This window comes from Macrotis lagotis, chromosome 1 (genome assembly GCF_037893015.1).
Source record: "Macrotis lagotis isolate mMagLag1 chromosome 1, bilby.v1.9.chrom.fasta, whole genome shotgun sequence".
Classification (NCBI taxonomy): Eukaryota; Metazoa; Chordata; class Mammalia; order Peramelemorphia; family Peramelidae; genus Macrotis; species Macrotis lagotis.
The window spans coordinates 798,024,888-798,049,973 of NC_133658.1; the positions used below are offsets into that span (position 1 = coordinate 798,024,888).

General features: G+C 40.2%; 1 protein-coding gene across 2 annotated transcripts in view; it reads left to right on the top strand.

Annotated features, from left to right (window-relative positions):
- ARHGEF17 (Rho guanine nucleotide exchange factor 17) overlaps positions 1-25,086 on the top strand; it is a 156,219-nt gene that overhangs the window by 23,306 nt on the left and 107,827 nt on the right. The window lies entirely within an intron of this gene.

Consider the following 25,086-nt stretch of genomic DNA (forward strand, 5'->3'; position numbering starts at 1 on the left):
AGAGAAAAGGGAAAGAAGAATAGGCAGTGGGGTATAGCTTGACTTTTCATTGTTCTCTCCAGCTCTGGCCTTTTCCAAATTCTTTCCTCCTCCTTCTCTTCTCCCCACACCAATATAGAACACAGGATGGAGCCAAAGGGAGTCTGTATTGGTCCTCTTATGGATGGGACTTCCCTCCAAAAGCTGCTCTCCTCCTCCCCTTCCCAATTTATACCTGTTGGTTTCCTTACATCTCCCCAAGTCATCCCCCCCCTTCCATAGCCTCTCTATTCCTAAGAAAATAAACCACCTCTTGGGAATATTCAGTATTCCCTAATTATCTACTGTTGAATTCTAATTTTTGAAAGAAAGGAGGGGTGACTAGGTGGCACAATGGATAGACCACCAGTTCTGGAGTCAGGAGTACCTGAGTTGAAATCTGGCCTCAGACACTTAACAATGACCTAGCTGTGTGGCCTTGGGCAAGCCACTTAACCCCACTGCCTTGCAAAAACCTTAAAAAAAAGAAAGAAAATGGAAACAGCAAGAACAAGTTCTTTACTTTGGTGCTTCAAATTGATTCTACTATAGGAATCCAATCTTTGGTAAATCTCACCAAGTCAGAAAGGCATGGACTATTGTTCTAACACTAATCTGTGCTGTTTTGGTCTAACAATCATAGCTAACTGAGGAGAAGATCATTTATCTGGTGATTGTCGATGTCAGAGCTAGAAAGAGGCTTAGAACACAGATGCACATAAACTGTTTCAGGGACCTTAGAATATAAAATATAGGAGTTGGGAGGGACTGCAGAACAGACTATCAGAGATAGAAAGTTTCTTTTAGTTGTTCAGTCATTTCAATCCTATTTGACTTTGTGACCCTATTTGAAGTTTTCTTGGCAAAGATACTGAAGTGGTTTGCCATTTCCTTCTCCAGCTCATTTTACAGATGAAGAAACTGAGGCAAATAGGGTTAAGTGACTATCTACTATGTCATCTAGCTACCTAAAAAGCTTTAGAACACAATATCAGAGCTGGGAGGGTCCTTCAAGATTACTTTGTCTGGGACAGCTAGGTGGCACAGTAGATAGGGTACTGACCCTAGAGTCAGAAGACTTGTGTCCAAATCTAACCTCAGACAATCGACACTTTTTAGCTAGTTGTGTGACCTTGGGCAAATCACTTAACCCCATTGCCTCACAAAAAAAGATCACTTGCTAAATTAGAAAAAAACAAATTGATCTAGGAGAGACCTAAGACAGAAACTACCATTTTTGTCTAGTACATGGAGGGTTGGAAAAAAGGCTCCACCAATCTTAGGACTTCATTATAGAGCTGGCCTGAAGGAAGCTAAGGTCAATCTTCCTTTCTTCTTCTTCTCAAAGAAGGGGTAAGCCTCAAATCATTACCTCAAACATTTTTGGCTAAAAAAGCCATAGTCAAAAGACATTGATGTGAATTCTAAGGGATTAAGCATGCTAAGACTATTGGATTTTGGATTAAAATTTCAATTCTGCCACTATGTATGATCTCGGGCAAGTCTCTTAAGCTCCCAGTGATCTAGGCAACTAAAGAGTAAAAGTTGCAGAAAAGTGCTAACCCACCCTAGCAGAGCAAGTTTCCTCACCTGGAAGTTCTCTATTCCAAATAAATTCAGTCCCTACCCCTATCCCTTGAGATTCCATTAAGAGAATTTATAGGGAAAAGAAGTTGATAGCTTTGTATATCTTATCCTGCTCAGATGACCAGTGGATTATTATGGTCGGTTATGGGAACCACAATTGAGGAAGACAGTAATGACCAGAAAGTGAGGGACAATGAGAATGGCAAAAGGTACATCCTTCCACTGAGGGACAAATAAGGAAACAGAAACGGGTCCATTGTCTAGAAATCCTGTGATCTCCCAAAGTGACACCCTCTCATTAATAATATAGTTAATTCAGCCCCATAATTCTCAACAAAGTCAGATCAAGTCAATGAGTATTTATGTGTCCACAATGGGCTAGACACTAAACTGAGCCCCATCTTGTCAAGCCAATTGATAATTGACAATTTACTTGTCAAACTAATCCAGAAGAAGGTTCATGGAATCCTAGATCTAGACCTGATCAGAATCTCAAAGATGACCCAGTCCAACTCCTGAATATTACAAAGGAGGAAATTTATGCTCAAAAAAAGTCACACAGACAATAAATAGCAGAGGCCAGATTAGAATGGAAGATTTCTGACCATTGGAAGGCAATGACAAGGAGGCAGATCCCTGATGAACAGAAAGACACATTTTCTCCCAAACACTGACTCTGAGAAGTATGCTCACTGTTTTTGGAGTGTTCTAGAGGAGGATGCACAGTCCCTGACAAGTGGCTAACAAGGGATTTCCACACTGGAAGGGAGGTTGTAGTTCCAGGCATCTGTGATTCTAAGGGCATAATGCTGTGGGTCAATGAGTCAATCAACCCAAAATTATTAAATACCTACTATTGCCAGACACTATTCTGAGGGAGAGAGGGGAGAGAATAAAGACAAAAATGAGTCTAGAGAGAAAAATGTTTCTAGCTCAGAGTTTACATTCTATCAGAGAAAACAAAGTTATGCATGAATACAAATTATATACAAAACTAATACAGTTATTAGAAAGGAGATCGTAGGGTATTAAGAAAGGTTTCTTGTGGTGCTGCTTTAACTGGGCTTAGAAATAAATTAGGGATTCTGAGAGGAAGCAGTGAGAAGCCCTGGGCTACTCAGCAGAGTGTCCAATACATAGTAGGCTCCTATAATTGCTTGATAAATGTTTGATTGAGAGAATGTATCCTAAACATGAGGTAGAGGCTGTGCAAAGGCTTAAAGGTGGAAAAAGAACTATCTTAGGTAAGGAAAAAGCAAAAAGTCCAGTTTGGCTAAATAACATAAAAAAGATTAACTCTGGAACCAGAGTTTTTGTTTAAATGCCTCACAGAAGCATTTGTATCTGATCCTGGAAGTATGAGGAGCCATAGGAGCTTCTTAAGGAAGGGACATGGTCAGATCTGTTTGACTATTGTGGGAAGGATGGATGGGAGACAGGGAGATGAATTTAATTAAGAAATTAAGAGGTTTTTTTCAATAATCTAGGAAAGAAGGGGTGTATTGGGATGATGCCCATGTAAGTAGAGAGAAGAGGACAAATGTGAGAGGGGCTGTGGGACTAGAAACACAGGATTTAGCAATATATTGGATATGTGGAATGATATATACTGAAGAGTCAAGAAGGTTTCATTTGGGAAGGATGGTGGAGTTCCAAAAAAAAAATCAGAAAGCTAGAAAAAGGGTTTCTAATGTCCTCTCTTAGGTTCTTAGATTCTAAGGTTCCAAGAGTCTTCTATTCTAACATTCCAGGATTCTGTGATTCTAGGACTCTGAAAAACCAGACCCTGAATTTGAGGCCTCTGGAGCCGTTGGCAGGGCCTGGGAGGGGGCAGGGCAGACCGTGTGTGTGTGTGTGTGTGTGTGTGTGTGTGTGTGTGTGTGTGTGTGTGTGTGTGCGTGTGTGTGTGTGTGTAGTGTGTTGGGGGAAAGGGAGGGAGTGCTGGAGGGAGAGAGGGAGTGTTGGTGAGCCTGAGATTTCCTGTTTATCCTTTCCCAGGGGGTGAGCAGACCTTGCTGAGCAGATCTGCTGGGATAGGCCCTTCACTGGATGGCAAGGCCAGGAGGGTGAGTTAGGCTTTGTGTTCCTGGAACCTAGCCAGACTTCCACAGCCCTTGTCCCTAGGGATCCACGGGCGACTCTGTAGATCCCTGTGGAAAAACCTCAGGCCTTTTCCCATGAGCCCATCCCCTCCACCACCACCACTACTGACATCCCTCTACTCTGTCTCTACCCTTATTTTTGTCACTGTATTATTGCTTCTTGTCTCTCTGCCCTGATTCTGATTCTCTCAACATATCTACTTATCTTTTTGCTCTATTTGTCTCTTTCTGTCTTTTTGTTTCTATCTCTTGCTTCATATCTATCTCTTTTTCTCTCATTCTCTGTCTTTCTTTGTCTATCTCAGTGTCTCTGTCTCTCCCTTTGTCTTTCTGTCTTAAAATATCTTTCTTCTCCTCTCTTGTCTCCCACCCTCAATCTGTCACTTTGTCTGTCTCCCTATCTCTATCTTCATTTCTCTAGCTAAACATTCTATTTTTCTAAGGCTTCTTACAACTTTGGCATTCTATTGTCTGCAGTCCCTGCTAGTTTTGACATTCTCAGTTCAGAGATCTTGTCCAGCTCTGACATTATGTTTGGAGTCCTTTCTAAGCAGTTTCTGTCTCTTTTCCCAAAACAAAATTGAAGAGAAATGATCTTCTCTTTACCAATCTTATAGTTTCTATCTATCTACATCTATAATCAATCTCATATATATATATATATATATCTTAAATAGAGATATAACTATCTTATAGATATATTTGTGTATATCTTTGTCTCCTTGTGTCTCTATAACTTTGACTCCAATTTTCCTTTCTCTCTGTGCTTGTCTCTTCTTGCCTCTCTCTCTCTCTCTCTCTCTCTCTCTCTCTCTCTCTCTCTCTCTCTTCCTTATTCTAACCCAACATCCACTGAATCCAAGGGCAGATCTCAGCTTGCCAGCTCTAGCCCTCTCTTTCTCTGTCCTATCCAAATCTACATCCTCCCACTGCTTGGCAGAATTGTCTATATTTCCCTGCCCTTGCCTTAGGGGGTTTGCATCTTAGGCTTGAGTGGTGGGTGGCACAAACTGCTGAGAAGGAAGGAAAGGGAATTGATTGGAGGATAAAATATTAAGGGTAGAAATCAAAATGGAGCCTGGAACATCTCTCTGCAATCATATTCATTATAGACAGAACCAAATGGAAGAAGGGAGATGTATAGGATGACCCTCTTAGGGCTTTGGTGCTCACTAATTTGCCTTGTTGGTATGAATATAAATAGAAATGCCCTTTCATCTTGGTATAATAGAAAGGACACTTCATTTAAAGTAAGAAGAGTTGGGTTTCAATTCTAGCACTGTCATCTACCAGCCCTTTTATCATGGAAAAGTCATTGGAGTTCTTTGGGCCTACATTTCCTTGTTTGTAAAATGAGACAGGCTAGATGATCTCTGAAAGAACCTTTAAGCTCTTCTCCTATTGTACAGTCCCTCCTGGAACCATCATTTGGAGGAAGGGCCCAAACCAACCATCTTTCATTCTCTAGACTAACATGTTTACATGCCTGCTCCTTTTTTCAGCTCACTTTTATCATGTTGTCTAACCCCTCCCCCATTAGAATGTAGTAAGCTCCTTGAAGGCAAGAACTATCCTTCTATTTGCTTGTCTTTGTATCCTCAACACTTATCACTGTGACTTGATTTGATTCTAGATCCTATTATCATACTCCTCCCAACCAGAGACTCAGTAGGGGAATGGAAACATTTGATTCAGGATTAGGAGGAGAGGAGAATCAGTCCAAAAAAAATCTCAAAAGTCCCAAAAGAACCCAAAGACTGAGATGATCTATTTAGAACCTTGATGAGCTGGCTTCCCATGTCCTGCCAATCTCATCTCTCTGTTTACTGGTCCTTTGGGCCTCCTGGCTCTTCAGCCATGTATCTTCCTATTTGTCATAAAGGTAGCTAGTTGGAATAGTAGATAGAAAATTGACCTTAGAGTCAAGAAGATGGGAGTTCACATCTGGCTTAGACACATACTACCTCTGTGACTTTGGCCAAGTCACTTAACCTTGATTGCTTCACATCCAGAGCCATCTCCATTTGTCCTGATCCATATCTGCCACTGAACTCAGATGACTCCAGAGGTAAAAGTGAGGCTGGTGACTTAGCACAGTTCCCCCCCCCCCCACCAAATCCAATTCATGGCATCACCTCCCAGTCATAGTCTTCTTTGAGAACAAATGAAGGACAAACCTCATCATCATCATCCCTACAATACAACCCATACAACATATAGTCATATTGGCAAGATTGGAATAGGAATTGGACCTTTGATTTCATTGATATATAGAGCTCCCAGTGAGAAAATTCTCTGCCATCATAGGTTGTCATTTTCTCTGAAACTTAGAGAGTTAGAGAATTAGTTGGTTACGTAGATCACAGAGACTTCAAAGGACTTATCCAGGATCACCTGGACAATGTGTGTCTGAGGCAAGACCTCGAGCTCATGTCTTCCTTGCTATGAGATCAGCTCTTTGACCACTATGCCACTGACTAAGTATGTACAAAATCAAAACATGATATAGGTACTAGGTGTTGAGGGAAAGAGGGGGCTGGGGGAGGACACTAAGGAGGGTCTAAGGAGGATTGGTGAGAAGGAGGTAATAAGCACTTAAATACATAACCCTACTATGTGCCAGATTCTGTGCTAAGAGCTTTTATAGATATTATTCATTTGATCCTCCCAATAACCCTGCAAGATAGGTGCTATTATTATCCCCATTTTACATTTGAGGAAACTGAGGCAAGCAGAGGTTACGTGCCTAGGTCCCACAGCTCAAAATTATCTAAGGTCAGATTTGAATTTGTCTTCTTAATTCAGTGCCTACAGTTTTATCCCCTGTATTACCAGCCACCTCCAAAGGGTATTATCAGGAGGGACTTTATGACAAAGGTAGCTTTGGAATCTGGGACCACAGACAGTACAAATTCAGGGAAATTAGATATGGAATCTCTTGTACAAGAAACAGCAAGCTGACAAGTTTGAACCATAGGGTATATAAAGGGAATAATGTGTAATAAAACTGGAAAAATAAGTCCAGACCAGGTCATGAAAGGTTGCTCTTTTCAGTGATACTGTAACCATTATGGATAGTATTGTTTTCCAGGTTCTACTTACTTTACTGTATCAGTTCATAAAAATCTTCCTATTTATTCTTTATATTCATTATTTATGATCACAGTAATATTATTTTTTATACCACATTTTATTTAACCATTTCAATCTATGATTATCTACTTTAATTCTGGTTCTTTGTTATCATAAAAAGTTCTGATTATAAGAGTACTTTCTTTTGACCAATATCCTCCTTGGGGTATATGCCTGCCAGTAGAATCACTAGATCAAAAAGTTTTGGCATCTTAGTCACTCTCTGCATGATTTCATATTGTTTTCCAGAATGGTTGTATCAATTCACAGCTCTACCAACACTATACCAGTGCACCTATTTTTCCAAAACCACTCCAATAGTGACCATTTTATCATCTTTGTTAATTTGCTGGATATATGGTGAAACTTCAGGGTTATTTTTATTTGCATTTTTCATATATTTGTGATTTGGAGCATTCTTTCATCATTAATAGTTTGCATTTCTTCTTTTGAACTCTTTGTTCCTGTCCTTTGAACATTTCTCTGTTGGGGGATGGTACTTTAGTTTTATTTATTTTTGTTAGTTGTGTATCTAGCTTGGCTATCAGAGCCTTATCAAAAATATCTGATGCAAAGATTCTTTTTTTCCCAGCTGACCACATCCTCCGTTAAATGATAAATAGAAGAATTGATATTTGATCCCAAAGGTAATAACAGGGAGAGACTGGGATTTAATGCGGCTATTTCTGGGGAATTACAGTTTACTGCCCATCAGGAAGATTAAGAGGAAGGGGATAGGGGGTAGTGATCTCAGCTAAGCTGAAGAGAATTGTAAAATTAATCCCTAACTTCTTCCTTCTTAAAATTCATCAGATGCCATGAAGGAGGAAAGAAAGAATAGATCTCCTGGAATGGACCAGGAAGGGTGAGGGAATCTGGGACAAAATTAAGCTATTGAATTCTCCAAGCCTTTCCTTTGCTTAAGTACTAACCAGATTCTCCATAGCTTCCAAGAAAGTCCAGTCACCATGAGTGAAAGTTGCAAAGAGATTAATTTAGGTTTGACAAAGTTTATTAATTTTAGCTTTCCCAAAAGACGGAATGTGATGTTTCAGGAAGAAAGGGAAGCAGTGGGTTTTCCCTCAGTGGAAGTTTTCAAGCAGGGCTAGTTGGCCACTGACTGGATATGTTGGTATAGGGATTTTTTGGTATGTATTGGTCATTGGACCTATGGAATAGACCACTGAACTGGAGTCAAGAAAATCTGGTTTTTGTGACACACATACACACACACAAATACATATATATATTTGAAAACCTGAGGCACTATCTGCATTCTAGCTATTATTATAGATGGTATCTGGAGTCCTTACAACTCAGACATTCTGTGACTCAGTCGTTAAGTTAAAAGAGATGTGAACTTCCAATTCAAATCCTAACTTCCACATTCATTTGTTATGTATTCTTGGTCTCTCATCTGTAAAATGGTTATGATACTACTACTACTACTACTACTACTATAGTATCATAGTACATGATACTACTGATACCATCTTACAAAATTGTTGTGAGTAAACTTGAAAGTTCTCTACAGATGGGAGTTACAATTATCACTGTGGTTATGCCTTATTAAACTACAGGAAACCTCCTTCCCTAAATGAGAACGATCCCACCCTAAGCCTCAGGCCTCATTGACTTGCAGCCAGCTTCCTAGGACCCCACCTTCTCCTTGGAACTGATTCAGAGATCTTAGGATCATAGATTGAAAGTAGGAACCTTCTAGGCCCACCCCATTGCTTTAAAGAAGAAGATGAGTCTCAGGTGGCTTGCACAAAGTCACAGAGAGAGTAAGTGGCAAACAGGGCTTCCATCTTTCACTATTTCCTGAGCCTCTATGATGGTTGAGCCCCAGTATAAGGGTTTCAGATCTACTAGATTTTTCTTACTCCTAGGCCTGCTTGGCCACTTGGCCTTGGAGACCTCCTCTCCCCACTTCTAAGCTCTCTCCTAATTCTCTTACCATTGCTTGTAGTCTACATGTATCTTTTCCAGGTCCCACCTTCTTTCTGTCTGTCCTTTCCTGTTTCCATATGAAATTTGTCCTCTTCAAGAATAAAGGAGGGGCTGCTTGGTGGTGCAGTGGATAGAGCACTGGCCCTGGAGTCAGGCGTACCTGAGTTCAAATCCCGCCTCAGACACTTAATAATTACCTAGCTGTGTGGCCTTGGGCAAGCCACTTAACCCCACTGCCTTGCAAAAACCTTGGGGAAAAAAAAGAAGAAAGGAGGAACAACAACAATGATTTCTGGGATTTATTTATAAGGGACAAGGAAATGTACAGATACAAGAATGGCCCAGGAGGAGTAGATGAATGGAAACAACTTGACTCAGACCCAACTTGGACCAGTCTGATTCTCCCTGGGATGAACACCTTATCTCTTGTGGCCTCTGGATGTGAATTGTGTCTTGTGATCTATGTATTCTTGGTCTCTCATCTGTAAAATGGTTCTGATACTACTACTATAGTATCATAGTACATGATACTACTGATGCCTTGGTGTCCAGTTCTAAAATGAAGAAAATGAGGGATAGGATTAGATATCTAAGATTATTTCTAGCTCTCATTCTATGATAACCCCCAGTTCCCTCTCTGGTTTCTTCCAGTCCCTGGCTCCCTCTCAATCAATCAGGAATCTTCATGAGGGCAAGGTAGAGATTGTGGTGAGGTGCTTCCCTCATCCTGGGTTCAGTGAGGGCTTAATTTCTTCTCTCCTCTACTGAGCTCAAATCTGGCCCTAAATACATTTTTAATAGTTTTTTTTAATTTTATTTATTTTAAGGCAATTAATTGGGTTAAGAGTGACTTGCTCAAGGTCACACAACTAAGCAATGATTACCTGTTTGAGGTTAGATTTGAACTCAGACCCTCCTGACTCTGGGGCCAGTGCTCTATCCTTTGTACCACCTAGCTTCCCTCCTAGACTCTTATTAACTAGGTGACCCTGAACAACCCACTTAACCCAATTTGCCTCAGGTTCCTCAACTATAAAATGAGCTGGAGAAAGAAATGATAAATCACTCTAGTATCTTTGCCAAGAAAACCATAACACAACCAAAACAGCTAAACAATCACAAAAGTGAAAGTGGGACAGAAAGAGGATTCTACTGAGCCTGAGTTTCTCCCTCCACACCTTCCACCCCCTATTCTTATATCTGCTCTGTGGGCTCAAAAGGGGCAACCAACCTGTTTCCCACTTTAGTCAAAAGCTCATTCTTCCCATTCAAACTTCCCTTCCCAAAGAGAAGACCTGGACAGCATTGCCTTTATGCAAATCCTTTGTATAGATTTATCCATTCATTTGATGTGTTTATTGAATCGTAGAATCTTACTTATTTACCATCCCCAATTCCTTGATCTGAGAGGTGTCCTGGAGGTCCTGTAATAGAACTCCCAGGGTAGAAACCCCCTTTAGAATCTTTCTGTCCATTCCTGCTCAAAGATCTAGTGGTTGAGTTACTAAAAGAAGGTACCATATTATAAACCCTCAACCTTGGAGAGGAGAAGACACAAAACTGAGATAGTTCAGTCATAATAGAGATTGCCCTTGTAATTATATCAGTGGGTTAGAGAGAGATCAGGGAAGGCTGCCTGGGGGAGGTGACACTTGAACTGATCCTTTTAAAGAATGGGAAAGATTTGAAGAAGTAGGAGGTTGGTGGAGGAGAAAGACTTGCTTTGTTCTTTGTTTATTCCTAAAATCTAGTAAATTGCTTGCACATATTGAATACATTAAGAATGTTTGTTGAATTGAGCAAAATCACAGAGAAGGGGGGAAGCCTGATATGCTTTGGAAATATTAGGGGAACTGGCCCAACTGGAGCCAGGAGGAAGTATTGAGAAAGAGGACAGGGAAGATGCAACTGGAGACTTGAGAGGGTCTGCTCCAGTAATCCATGGGGAGCCATAGCAGGTTCCTGAGCAGGGAGGTCATTGGTAAGAGCTGGGCCTTAGGAAGGAGGCTCTGACCAGGTTTGCAGAAGGGATAAGGGGGAAAGATTAGAAACAGAGAAACTGGGGCAGCTAGGTGACACAGTGGATAGAGCACCAGCTCTGGAGTCAGGAGGACCTGAGTTCAAATCTGACCTCACCGTGTGAACTTGGGCAAGTCACTTAATCCCCTTGCCTTAAATAAATAAAACTTAAAAAAAAAGAAAAGGGAAACCAATATGGATCTTCTAGACTGTTGCCCCTTTTCTCCCCACCTAAACTACCATCCCATGTCAGACCTCTAGAATTCACTGCTCCGGTCCCTAGAAAAGTTCATTAAAAGTCAAATCATCTCTATTGGTGCAAACTTGATTAACCCTCTATATCTAAGCATCCCCAGACAAGATCAGAGTGTGCTTTATATCCCACACAGTCATATAGCCAGATCATCTTGTTATAGGGACTGCACCCTATGAGTAGTGTTCTCTTTGCCATTCCCCATTTTCCGTCTCTTGCTCTGAGTACAGTAATCAAATCCAGAATCAAATCCATTGTTTTTGGAATGGGCTTGTCAGTTGAGCTGGGCTGCCTCAGCTGATTATCCCTGAGGTTCCCCAGATCAAATCTCCCTTCCTTGAACAACACTGTACTCTATGCATTAGAAGGTAAGCTCCTCCAGGGCAAGTATGATGTTCCAGTTTGTATTTGTTCCATGCAGGGCTTAGCACACTGGCTGGTAGTGCTTTTTTATTCTTCATTCTATCATCCAAGACAAGATGGGATGGATGAAGTTTCAGCTGAAGCTGAAGCTAGGAATCCTTGAAAGATATAGACCTAACCTAGGAATAGCAGCTTAATATAATAGAAATAGTCCTAGAATTGGAGCCAGGGAATTTGGATTTGAATCTTAACTGTGTGATCCTGAGCAAGTCACTTAACCTGTGGGTTTCATTTTCCCTCTAAGATTCTTTTTTTTTTTAGTTTTTAGTTTGTTTGTTTTTTTGCAAGGCAAATGGGGTTAAGTGGCTTGCCCAAGGCCACACAGCTAGGTAATTATTAAGTGTCTGAGGCCAATTTGAACTCAGGTACTCCTGACTCCAGGGCCGGTGCTTTATCCACTGTGCCACCTAGCTGCCCCAACCCTCTAAGATTCTTTACAGGATTATTGTGAGGGAAAATACTGGTAGACCTTAAAGTGCTATAGAAATGTAATTGTGATAATCTTTATTTTTGCTATTAGCTATTAATTACATGGGAGGCATGAGAGGGGTCATGAGCCCCATGAGAACCCCAGGAAGGAGTCAGTACTCAAAGCCTTCTTGAGGTAGCCCCTTCTACTGTGGGACAGCACAATGTTTAGTTATTCAATAACATCCAATTAATTGTGACCCCAAGGACAGCATGGTCCATGGATTTCACTTGGCAGAGATACTGTACTTCTTTGCTATTTCCTTTTCCAGTTCATTTTACAGGTAAGGAAACTGAGGCAAACAGAGTTAAGTTACTTGTTTCAGGGTCACATAACTAATATTTGAGGCCTGATTTGAACTTAGATCTTCCGCACTCCAGGTCCAATCCTTTATCTCCTGAGCCACCTACTTACCTCCTAGGTAAACAGAGGGTAAGTGACTTGTCCAAGGTCACATAGCTAGTAAGTATCTGAGGCTGCATTTGATCTCAGGTCTTCCTGACTCCAGACCCAGTGCTCTATCAGCTAAGTCACCTAGCTGCCTTAGGCACAGTGCCTGAAACATAGTAACACTAAATCAATGCTTAATGATTGATTTACCAAGAGTATCCTTCCTTTCTTCAGGTTAAAATCTTCCTCCTTGTAACTTGCCTACATATACTTCCTTGAAACTATGTCCTCCCAAAGCGCACGCGCGCACACACACATACACACACACACACACACACACACACACACACACACACACACACACACACAAACACGGCCTAACTCTGCCCCAAGGTGGCCCTTCAGACATTATTAGAATAAAGAGGTGAATTGAAAAACATTGGAGACTTCTCGCCTTAGAGCCAAGATTCCCAGAGACAGGAAGTGATGACCAAGAGTCACCAAAGTTCTCCAATTGCATCTTCTATTCTTTCCTTCCCAGTATAGGTAGAGGATCAGGAAAGGGTACTTCCCCAAGCCATAACTATATTTAGGGAAGGCTCCTAGTGGGCATTTCTCAAGAAGCCTTAACAATCGAAACTAAGTATTCTTAATACAGAGGGAATCCCCCTTCTTTCATCTGCTCCTAGCAGAGTGGTAGAGAGAGACCCTCAACAGATGTCTAAACCCTCCAGAAGATGACCAACTTCTGATGAATGGGGAAAGGAGGATCAATACTCCCTTCCCTAGCCAACTTTTCTTTATATGACTAATCTCCCTCATTCAAATATAAGCTCATCAAGGGCAAGAATTGTTCTCTTTTATACTTAAGAAATTAGTATAGTGCCTAGAACCTAGTAAGCTCTTAATAAATACTTGTTGATTGATTAATAAATAGCTCTCATTTCTATGGTTCTCTGTCTTGCAAAGTATTTTTTTCCCATCAGCACTGAAAGGTAGGGAGTGGTAGACTAAGAGATAATATCTTCTATTGGAAATAGCCCAGGATTGGCAACAGAATACCTGGATTCAAGTCTCAACTCTGATATCTACTAGGTCTGTGACTCTGGGCAAGTTAATTCCCCTTTCTGAGTCTCCATTTTCTCACCTGCAAATTGGGAGTGATGATTCATGGATTACCTAGTTTACAGCGTTGTGTCAAAAGCTTGACCTGTTTCAGTGACTTCCTCCTGATTGTCTCCCTACTCTAGTCCAGCTGCCAAAGTGATTTTTCCTAAGTATTCATCTGATTATGTCACTCCTCTACTCAGCAAGTTCCTATGACTCCCTATTAATGTTAGGATTAGATGAAGACCCCTCTATTTGACATAGCAAGCCATTCAACTAACTCCAGTCCCCCTTTCTACTTTTGTGTCATATTGCTCCCATTCACACATGCTATAGTTTACTCTGATTGTCTTTCTTTCCAGTGCTTAATATCTCATTTCTTGTCTCCCTCTCTTTGTCAGGCTCTCCTCCTGGGATCCCATTCCTCCTCACTTCTACCATTTAGAATCCTTCATTTCCTTAAAAGCTTGACTCAAACCTCTTTTCCTGTCTTTTCTGATCCCCATCTCCCTCCCCATTCACCCCACTTCTAGGACCACCTCCCCAATTATCTTATATTTTGAATATAAGATTTTTGAATTATTTTGAATTGTCTCTCCCATTAGAAAGTAAGTTCCTTGATGGCAGAGACTGTTTCATTTTTTGTCTCCATGGTATCTGGAACAATGTCTAGAATATAAGTGGCACTTAAATGTTTATTATTTAAGCATTTAATTGATTCAACCTTTTTCTTCCTCTTCTTTTTTTTTTTTTGGTGAGGCAATAGGGTTAAGTGACTTGCCCAAGTTCACCTAGCTGATAAGTATCTTAAGTAGGATTTGAATGCCAGGTTCACTGTGCTACCAACATTTCTAAGGAGGTATCATGAGTAACTTTGATCAAGCCTCTCCCCTCTTAATCTCAGTTATTCTCTGTCAAATGAGAAAGTTCAGCATGGTATAATGTAAAGGGAATTGATCTTTCTGCTGAATTTGGAGTCAGAGTAACTGAGATCAAAACCCAACTCTGCCATTTACTACATGTATGATATTGGGACAGTCACTGGACTTCGTCCTGCTTCAGTTTCCTTCAGTTGCCCTGGATGGCCTCCTGATCTAGGATCTGGTGACTCATGGTCTTATGGGAAGATCTCTGGATGTGGGGTAAGGAGGTTTCTATCATGAACTTGCTGTGTGACCCTGGGAAAGTCACTGGATCTCTCTGAGCCATAGTCTCCTCATCTGTAAATTGAGAGGAAGCTAGGAGTTGGGGGTCAACTTCATGAACCATAAATCCCTTAGGATCTCTCAGGACTCTGTGTGATTTCTCTGTTTCAACAAACACCTTGGTCTATGAGTTGGATCCAATTTCTTTCTTGCTCCTAAACTGTTCTTGGCAGGCTTAGCCTTCCCCTAGTCGGCATCAAGGAGAACTAGGGAAGTCTGGGAGTTTTGGTTGATGAACATTGAACTATGAATCTATGGTGTGGCAGCATCCAGAGAAGCTCAATCTTGGCTTGCATTCAAAGAAAAGTACCTCCAAAGTGGAAAGGGGATGGTGTCCCTGTATTCAGCCCAGGTCTTAGCACATCTCTATAACTGTTTTGTGATCTAGATATCACAGGACAATGTTGTGCTGGAGAGTGTCCATAGAGGAAACCAGAGATGATGCCATATGAGGAGTGGCTGAAGGAACTAGGGATATGGGAGGAGGAGAGGAGAAGAGAGGGAGAGAAGGGAAGGAGAGAGAAAGGAGAGAAGAGAGGAGAGGAGAAGAGAAGAAAGCGAGAAAGGAGAGGAGAGAATAGGAGAGCAGGGGAGGAGAGGAGAAGGGAGGGAAGGGGAAGAGAAGGGAGAGAGAAGAGGATAGGAGAGGGAAGGAGAAGAGGGGAAGGAAGGGGAAAAGATGAGAAAAAGACAGGGAAAAATGGGAGAATAGTTCTTTATCATTGTCTTAAAGTATCTAATGAGCTATCATGTATAAGAGGGATTGAGGCTAATTCTACTTGACCCTAGAGGAAGGAGCTAGGACCAATGAGTTAAAGTCACAGAAAATCAGATGTCAACTGGTTGTAAGAAAAAATTTCCCAACAATTGGAACAATTCAGATGTGGAAATGGGCTCTCTTGGGTGATTGTGAGCTCACCATCACTTGCAAGTCTTCAAGCTGAAACTGGATGACCATTTTAGGAGGATATTGTAAAGAGGATGCCTGTTCAAGTGGCTGGAATAGATAACCTTTGAAGTCTCTTTTAACACTGAGAATCTGTGATGGGGAGATGGGGGGCCTAAACTACAGGCAGGAAGTTAGCTTTTCATCTTCCTGAGCTCTGCCTTATAAAGCACAGCAGCCAAAGGGCTGGGGGGGGGGGGGCAGGCTGGGTCCTGGGCTCTTGGCCCTGCTGTTGCCATGGTGAGGGAGGGCCCAGGAATTTCCGAGGGAACGGGACTAAATTAAGCTGTGGCTATAAATAGGCTGCCCACTTTTGGGGCTCTGGGACCTGGGGGGTGGCCAGGAAGGGAGGGAATGAGACAAAGAGGGTAAGAGGAAAAAGAGAGAGAGAAAGAGAGAGAGGAGAGAAAGGAGCAGGGGGGAGAGGGAGGAGAGAGATGGAGGGAGAGGAAGAGGAAAGGAGAAAGGGAGGGAGAGAGGGAGAGAGGGTAAGAGGAAAAAGAGAGAGAGAGAAAAAAGAGGAGGAGAGAGAGAAAAGAGAATGGAAGGATGGAGAGAGGAGAAAAGAAGAGAGAAAGAAAAGAAGGGGAAAGGAAAAAGAAGAAAGGGAGGAAGGGAAGAGAGACAAAAAGATAAGGACAGAGGAGGGGAAGAAAGAGAAAGAGATAGTGAGACTAAAGGCAGAGCATTATTGAAGAAGGGAAAGTCAAACCAAGAGTCATGAAGGAGAAACAGATTAGAGAATTTGAAAGGACCTTACTGATGGACCTTCTCTTTTTAAAGAGGTGAATGAATTACTAAAAAAGGAAAGGACTCATCTAAGGTCACACAACTAGTTCAAAACAAAAGTGGTGTTTGAATGCACATCCTTTCACTCCAACCCCAGGGCCCTTTCCACTATACTAGGCAACTTCTCTTCTTCTAAATGAACAGAAATAAAGAGCAACATATAGATTGTAGGAAAAGGAGTTGGCTAAATGTGAAGATATGGAGCAAGACTGGATTCCTGGGTAATTTTAATTAAGGTCTGCAGCAATATTTGGATATAACTGGAGGGACAAGGAAGGTTAGGGTTTTTTTTCTAATTTGTTTCAGTATTGCCAATAGACCTTCATTTACAGATAAAAACCTGAAGCCAAGAGAGTTTCAGTGACTTTACCAAGGTGCCATAGGCAGCTAAGTGGGACGTGGATAGAGTACTAGTCCTGGAATTAGGAAGTTCTGAGTTCAAATCCAGTGTGAGACATTTACTAGCTGTGTTTTCTTGGGCAAGTCATTGCACCTCCCTGACTCAGTTTCCCAAGCTGTAAAATGAGGATAATATTAGCATCTACCTTCCGGGGTTATTGTGAGGAACAAAGAGATGATAATTATAAAGTACTTAGCACATGGTACTTGATAAATGCTTATTCTCTTTCCTTCTCCTTCCCCATATACTGGAATTGGAATTCAAGTCCTGATCTTCTAACTTCAGGGCCAGAGCTCTTTCTAAACCATACTACCTCTTTGTACATCCTGAGTCCAGAGCTGGATGTGACTTCAAAGGCCTTGGGTTCAAATCCCACAGCTACTCCTAAGAGGTTGAAACACACTCTGCTGTGACCCTGGGCACATAACTTCTCTTGTATTCCATTTTCTTAAGTAAAATGAGGATATTAGACTCAATCATCTCCAACATCCTATTCAGTTCTAAAGCTACAACTTTTCATGGAACCCACACCACCAAGTGGAAAACTATGTTTATCCCTCTTAAATTCCATTCCCAGAGATTTGGCCAGTTGTTCTAGATCATATTTCATGATCTTTCTAGATTGTGATTCTGCCATCCATTATTTGAACTGTCTCAGGTTCAGGTTCAGATTTTTATATTAAATAAATTTAATATCATCCTATCCATACCTTCAACTAAGTTATTGGTAAAAATGTTGAGTGTCATAAGGCCAAAAATAGATCCCTTGAGGCCCTTAACTGAATACTTCCCTCCAATGGGATTGACATAAGTCCAACAACAGCTACTCTGCCTAAAGTCATTCAGCCAGTTCCCAATGCATCTGATCACTGTCATCTAGCCCACATTTCTTCAACAAGTGCATAAGATTACTAGAAACTGGAGAATATAACATGCAAGTAGATAAGTATATAATTGATCATTCAAGGAGAGAGAGAGAGAGAGAGCGAGAACTAACAAATAGAAGGGATGAGAAAAAACTTCCTCAAGGGGGTGAGCCTTGAATTGATCCTTGAAGAAAGCTATGGTTTCTAAGTAGTAGAGGGAATAAGGAAGAGCATACTAGACATTGGGGGACCATCTATGCAAAGGTGCTGAGGTGGGAGATGGAATATTGAGTCCAGGGAGTAGTAAATAGACTGATTCAATTGAAATGGGGAGTGAGTGAAGGGAAAAATTTGAAATAAGCAAGGTGTGGCAAAAAGAAGATGGTGGAGCATATCGTGTAGGGCCAGTGAAGCAAATGGTGAGATCATGTGCCAAGAGAGGGAATTGGATTGATCTGTGAGGTTTGAAGAAAAAAGGAGAAAGTCTGGAAGTCCAGAGAGAGTGGGAGAGGCAGGCAGCCCAATATGAATGAAAGAAATGTCAAGGACCATGACATGCCTTTACAGTGGGCCTAGTGAGCAGAGTTTTGTGCCTTGAACCCTGGGGGCAGGAGTAGTTGATAAAGTTTACTCAGAGGTGAGGAATTCTAGGGTAGTAATGAGAGCACTGTTTAACTGGGGAGAACTGTCAAGAAAAGAGGAGACAGTTAAGATACCTTAAGATACCTGAAGACGAGCCATATCTCTTGATGGAATTGGAGTGATTTACTTAGAGAAGAATAAGGGATGGGAGCAAAAGGAACATGGGCACTGTGTTCAAGTAATCATTGAAAGGCTGCCACAGGGGAACTTTTAAACATGGATTTCTCTATTTAAAGTTCCTCCTAGTATTTGCTAGTATTTTATGGAAATGCTAGTAAGTTTTCTTTTTTATCCTGATTTTTTTGAAGCTACTGTCTCAATTTTTTTTCAGTGATTCTCTAGGGAGTTCTAAGTAAACCATTATGTGGTCAACAAAAAGGAATGTTCATTTCCTTTGTGCTGATGGAATCAGTATACCTTTAATCTCTCTCTCTCTGTCTCTGGGTTTCTCCATTTCTCTCTTTCTCATCCTCTTACATTGAACATAGGCTGGTATATCAACCCATGAGATTTGAGCTTTTTCCAAAGGGAAGGGAATAAAGCAATGGGAAGAATTTAGAGAGAGGCAAGTTTTAGGTTCAATATAAGCGGGAAAAACAATTAGAGCTTTCCAAGAGTGGAATCAGTCACCTCGAAAAGAAGTTTCCCATTGCTATAAGTGGTTGGATGGATGGATGGATAGATGTAGCTTCAGTCACTTACTGTTGTGAACCCTGGGGAAGTCATTTTAATCTCTGTCTGCCTCAGTTTCCTCAACTGTAAAATAAGAATAATCATTGTACCTATCACCTAGCTTGTTATTAGAATGAAATGAGATAATATTTTAAAGAACTTAGCTCAATTCCTGGCACCTAGTAGGTGTTTAGTAAATGCTTATTCCCTTCCTTTCCTTTCTGGCTTTAAATCCTATGATTCTATAGTTCACATTGTTTCTCACTTAAAGTTTACATATTGCTTTCCTCTCTGAACTCTGCCTCTCCCTCTGCCTCTGCCTCTGCCTACAATCAATGGCCAATAAGTGATTCCTGTGATTCTGCCTTCAGCATAATCAACTCCCAGGGTTCACCACTCCTAGAATAGGACCAGGGTCTGAGTTAATTCCAAAGAGTAGATAATATTAGCTCATATTCCTATATTTCTTTAAAGTATACAAACTACAGAAATCCCATTCTAAGTCTGGCACTCTTTCACAGAAAATCTCCTGCACCATCTTTGGAGGGTATCCCAAGAGTCAGGGGGTGCCAAACAAGCTAAATTTCAGTGGATATCAGTTCTAGTGTTAACCGCTCTCTTGATTTGTTGTGTTTTTAGGCAGGTTCCATAGAGGCAGCTGGGTGGTATAATGGATAATGGGTCTGAGTCCAGATCTGGCCTCAGATACTTATTATCTATGTGGCCCTAGGTAAGTCACTTTAACTCTACCTGCCTCAGTTTCCCAACTATAAAATGGGAATAATAATATCACCAATGTCTCTGACTTGCTATGAGGATCAAATGGGATAATTTTTGTAAAAATTATTGAACCCAGTGTCTGGCATATAAATGATTATTCCTTTCCCCTGCTCTTATCTCTAGTAGTGAAATTATTGGATCAAAGGGTATGATTAGCTCAATGACTTTGCTCACACAATTAATTATTTTTCAGAATGACTGGATCAACTCATAGCTCCACCAACAATAGTGTGCCTACCTTCCCATACTCCAACATTGAATGTTTTCATCTTTTATCATTATTGCCAATTTTCAAGAAGTGAGGTGAAGTGTTTTAATTTGCATTTATCTTAATATTTATTACTTGAATCATGTTTTCATGTGGTCAAAGATTACTATTCTTTTGAAAATTGTTTCTTCATATCATCTGACTTCTTACCTAATGGGAAATGACTCAGTCTTATTTAATTGTGTCAGTTCCCTAATATCTTAGATAGCATACTTTTATCAGTAGTTCAAAGGAAATATTTTTCTCTATTTAACTATTTCTTATCTTCTTCTAGCAGCATTGATTTTGTTTGTGCAGTTTAAAAAGTTGAGATAATTTAAATTGATTTTTGCTAAAATAATAATCTCCATTCTTTGGCTACAAACAATCTCTAGCTATGCTTATGAAAGGTCTATCTTTTTGTTCTCTTTTTTTAAACGTGAACTTTTATATTTAGATCACATGTTCACTTTGAACTTATTGTGTGGTAAAGTTTAAGATGCTAGTCAAAACCAAATTTCTGCCAATCTGCTTTCTAGTTTTCTCAGGAATTCTTGAATGATGAACCCTTCTCCAAAGAGTGTGTTCTTGGACTTATTCTCTACTGAATTGCTGTATTCCATTGCTTCTGGTCTTGCTTGTTTTGTCTCATCCTCTGCTCTTTAGTGCATATTATTGATGATAACTTATTTATAATATTGATTGAAATCTGGTAATGCTATACCCCTTTCATTCATTCTTAATATAATTATTTCTCTTGAGAATCTAGATTTTTTGTTTTTTTTCCAAAGGATGTGTTATTTTTTTTCTTGTTCTATAAAATAACTCCCTTGTAATTTAATTGGCATAACAGTCAATCTTGTATATTAGTTTAGGTGCATGTGCCAATTTAATTATATTTATTTATATTTCTTCCTCTATATGTCTTTTTTTTAGATTTTCCAAGGCAATGGGGTTAAGTGGTTTGCCCAAGGCCACACGGCTAGGTAATTATTAAGTGTCTGAGGCCAGATTTGAACTCAGGTACTCCTGACTCCAAAGCCAGTGCTTTATCCACTGTGCCACCTAGCCGCCCCATTTTTAAACTTTTAAACATGGATTTCTCTATTTAAAGTTCCTCCTAGTATTTGCTAGTATTTTATGGAAATGCTAGTAAGTTTTTCTTTTTTATCCTGATTTTTTTGAAGCTACTGTCTCAATTTTTTTCAATTTTTTCAATGATTCTCTAGGGAGTTCTAAGTAAAACATTATGTGGTCAACAAAAAGGAATGTTTATTTCCTTTGTGCTGATGGAATCGGTATACCTTTAATCTCTCTCCGTCTCTGGGTTTCTCCATTTCTCTCTTTCTCATCCAATTCCTCATCCTAGCTTTTCTAGAACTATGTCAAACAGTAATAAGAATAAGCAGCCTTTCTTTATCACTGTTATATTGATATTATCTTCAAATATTTATCTATTAAAAATATCACTTCTTGCCTAAAAGGCCCTACTATATCTGTATTTTTAAGAGTTTTAATATCAATTAATACTGCATTTTGTTGAAGACATTTTCTGTATCTATTGATCTAATTGTGTTTTTGATCATTATATGACTAATTATAAAGCAGCTAGTTGGAGTAATGGAGAGAGAACTGCTTCTGGTGTCAGGAAGACCTGAGTTCAGCCTAGCTAGACAAGTCACTGTTAGCCTCAGTTTCCCAACTAGAGAAGAAATGGCAAACTACTCCAGTATCTTTGCCAAGAAAACCCCTATTATTTTTCTAATGTTGAACCATCTTCATATCCCTGAATTGAATCCAGCTTAGTTATAATGAATTATTTGGAGGATATTAATGTAGTCTTCTTGCTAAAATTTTATTTCACAATATTTGAATCAATGTTCTTTTGTGAAATTGGTCCATAATTATCTTTTTTCTTCTTTGGCCCTTTCTGGTTTTGGAAACAGTACCTTATTTGTCTTCATCCATAATATGTATTTATACCTGGAAGGGATATTAGATGTCATCTCACTGAACTCTCCTATTTTATCTTAGGTACTATTTATTTGTATAAACAGCAATGCAGGGCAGATAGAGTCAGAAAGACCTGGATCAAAAACTTATCTTTGACACAAATAAGTTGTATTCCTATGACAAGTCATTAAATCCCTCAGTGCTATAGACAGCTCTCTAAGACAATTAAATTACAGTTTGTTGACATTTGCATCAGCAGAAGTTTCTTCAATGGAAATTTCCCACTTGGATGAGATAAAAATTAAATAGTTGAAGCTAGTGTGTGAGGTTCTAGGTTATGTGCATTAGACAATAGTACTAACTAGGGTCATGTGTCTCTCTGCAAAAGACTTGTCTCTCAACAGTCCTCCGAGTAAGGCAGGGAAGATATATTCTCCTTTTGCAGAAAAGGAAACCAAGGGTCAAGAAGTTAACATATTTGACTAATATCACATGGCTAACAAATGTTGGAACTAGGATTCCAACACACCATTCTCTGACTCCAAGTTCAGTGTTGTTTCTACTGCCCTGAGCTCTCTCCCCGCAAGTGTACCTGGAAGAATCCATGAATTCAATTTGGAACATATAGTTCAGGTCAGGATTTTGGGAGGCAGCAGTGCTGGAATATGAAAGGAGGAGTGGTTGCCTAGGTATAGAAGAGTGAGGATGGTGATCTCTCTGACTACATCTGGTTCAACCAGAAGCAGCCCACTATTTGACCCTGAAATACCACAGTCATCAGTGATGATTCTCATCTCCTTATTAAACTCTGAGTCATCCTCAGATGTTTTATTTCTATGTGCCTCCCAGAAGCCTGGTCTTCAGTCAGTGGTTGAGATGAGAGACTTCTCCATCACTAGAGAGTTTGCCACAAAAGAGTAGTTTCTGTGCTGATATATCCACTTCTGATCTATCTCCCTATATCTCTGGTGGAAACCAGGATCAACTTCCTAACAGCTTTTTTTGGACCTTTTTTTTGATCAAGTACCTACCATAGTTATTCCCTGCACACAGTACAAAAATCCAATCTCCTCAGCCTGTCATTTGAAACTTTTTGTAGCTTGTCTCTAACCTCCTTCTCTAGCCTCATTTCTCCAAGTCCCTTCCATTTCACACACGAGTCAAGATGTCAGCCATCGTATCATTGGTCCTCTTCGAAAATGAAGACTAACAATGCCCTATAGGTCTCTCTCTCCCACAACCCTAAAATTCTTCCTCAACCTCTAAGACTTGCCCTTTTCTACTCCTCCAGAGCTTTAGTCTGAACTTCCTGAGCATCTTCAGCCATGCCATTTGCCCTCCCCTGGAGCTATTATCACCACACTCTCTCCCCTCAGATGGGATTCCCCTTCTGGAGCCACTCTGGGCTTTGATAGGTCAACTATGGCTTCATCTTGCTTAATTTCAAATCTTCTCCCAAACTTCCTTACAGAATATCACCAGTTAGGCCACTACCACAATAATCTTCCCCACCTTTCTGCTCCCCTTTATGTATTGTCTTTTCCCATTCTTCTGGAAGTTCCTTGAGGACAGGGACCATCTTACTTTTTTGTAATTGTAGCCCCAGTATTTAGCATAGTTCCTGACCTACAGTGAGCCCTTAATAAATATTTTGTCATCCATCCATCCATCTATCCTGTCTCATAATACTTTTTCATCCCTTTCTGAGCTTATCGTAACCTAATCTTCATCTATGTGTACTTCACTGTGACACTAAGGGAACCTTGGGTTCTTGTAAGATCAATTCAATAATTTACCAAACATGTATTAAGCACTACTATTTATAAGTGCTGGGAATATATAAAGCTATGATAGATGCCCTCAAGGGCAATTCTACAGTGGTATGTAATATAATTTATATTTTGAGCTAATGAAAAGGGAGAAAAAGGCTAACAAGTAGAGAGACCAGAGAAGGTTTGTTATAAAAGGAGATACATGGGTTGAGCTTTGAAGGAAACTAAGAATTCTGAAAGGCAGAGATAAGGGAGGGAGGGTGTTGTGGTAATGGGAAAATGAACAGAAGCAAGAGATGGAATACTCAGTTTCAAAAACAGCTAATGGTCCCAGTTTGACTGAACCATAGACTTCAGAGGGAGAGGAAGAAGCAATAGGAAATTAGAGTGAACCAGAGTATCAAGAATCAGATATGACTTTAAATGCCAAATTAAAGAACTTGTCCTTTGCTCCAGGGGCAATAAGGAGCCAGAGGAAGTTTTTGAGCAGGAGAGTAACATGGTTAGACCTGTCACTTAAGATGTATTTCTTGGCAATAGACTGGAGAAGGAAAATACTGGAAGCAAGAAGACTTGTTTCAAAGTTTGTTACCATGTTTCAAAAAAGAGGTACTGTCTGAAGCGAGATTGTGGTTTATGAATGGAAGATAAAAGACAGATGCAAAAAATATTACAGACATAGAAACGATAAAATTTGGCAACTTATTAGACAAAGGAAGTATGAAGAAAAGGGAAGAGTAAAAGATGACTCCCATGTTATGAACATGGGTAAATGGGAGAAGGATAAAATTCTCTCAGGGAAAAACAAGAACACCAAGGAAAAGGCAGATTGAAGGAAGAAGATTATGAGGTCCATTTTGAATAGGTCAACATTAATATGTTGTTGATGTATCCAGATTTAGATGGAGGTCTAAGTAGGAGGTCTTATAGGACTAGAATTAAGAAGAGGTTGAGGATGGATATAAAAAAGTGGGAGTCATTTATTTAGACAGGAGTGGTTGGTATGACCAAGAAAGCATAAAGAGAGAAAAAGCCCCAGGCACAGTCTTAGGAGACCACCACACTTAGCAAGCAGAAGATGAATTATAAACCAGCAAAGGATGCTAAGAGGGAGCAGTTCAACGGGTAGGAGAAGAACCAGGAAAGAGCCATGTTACAAAAAGCAAGAAAAAAGAATGTCCTGGAATGGGTGGTGAAAAATGAGAGAGAAGCCAAGAGCAATGCAGACTGAGAAAGCCCACTGACTTTGGTAGTTAAAAGATTGTTGGTAACCTTGGAGAAAGCACATAAGCATGCCAGCTGACCCATTATTCTCCTGACAATTATGCTCCTCTCTTGTACATAGCTACACGCAAGCATGC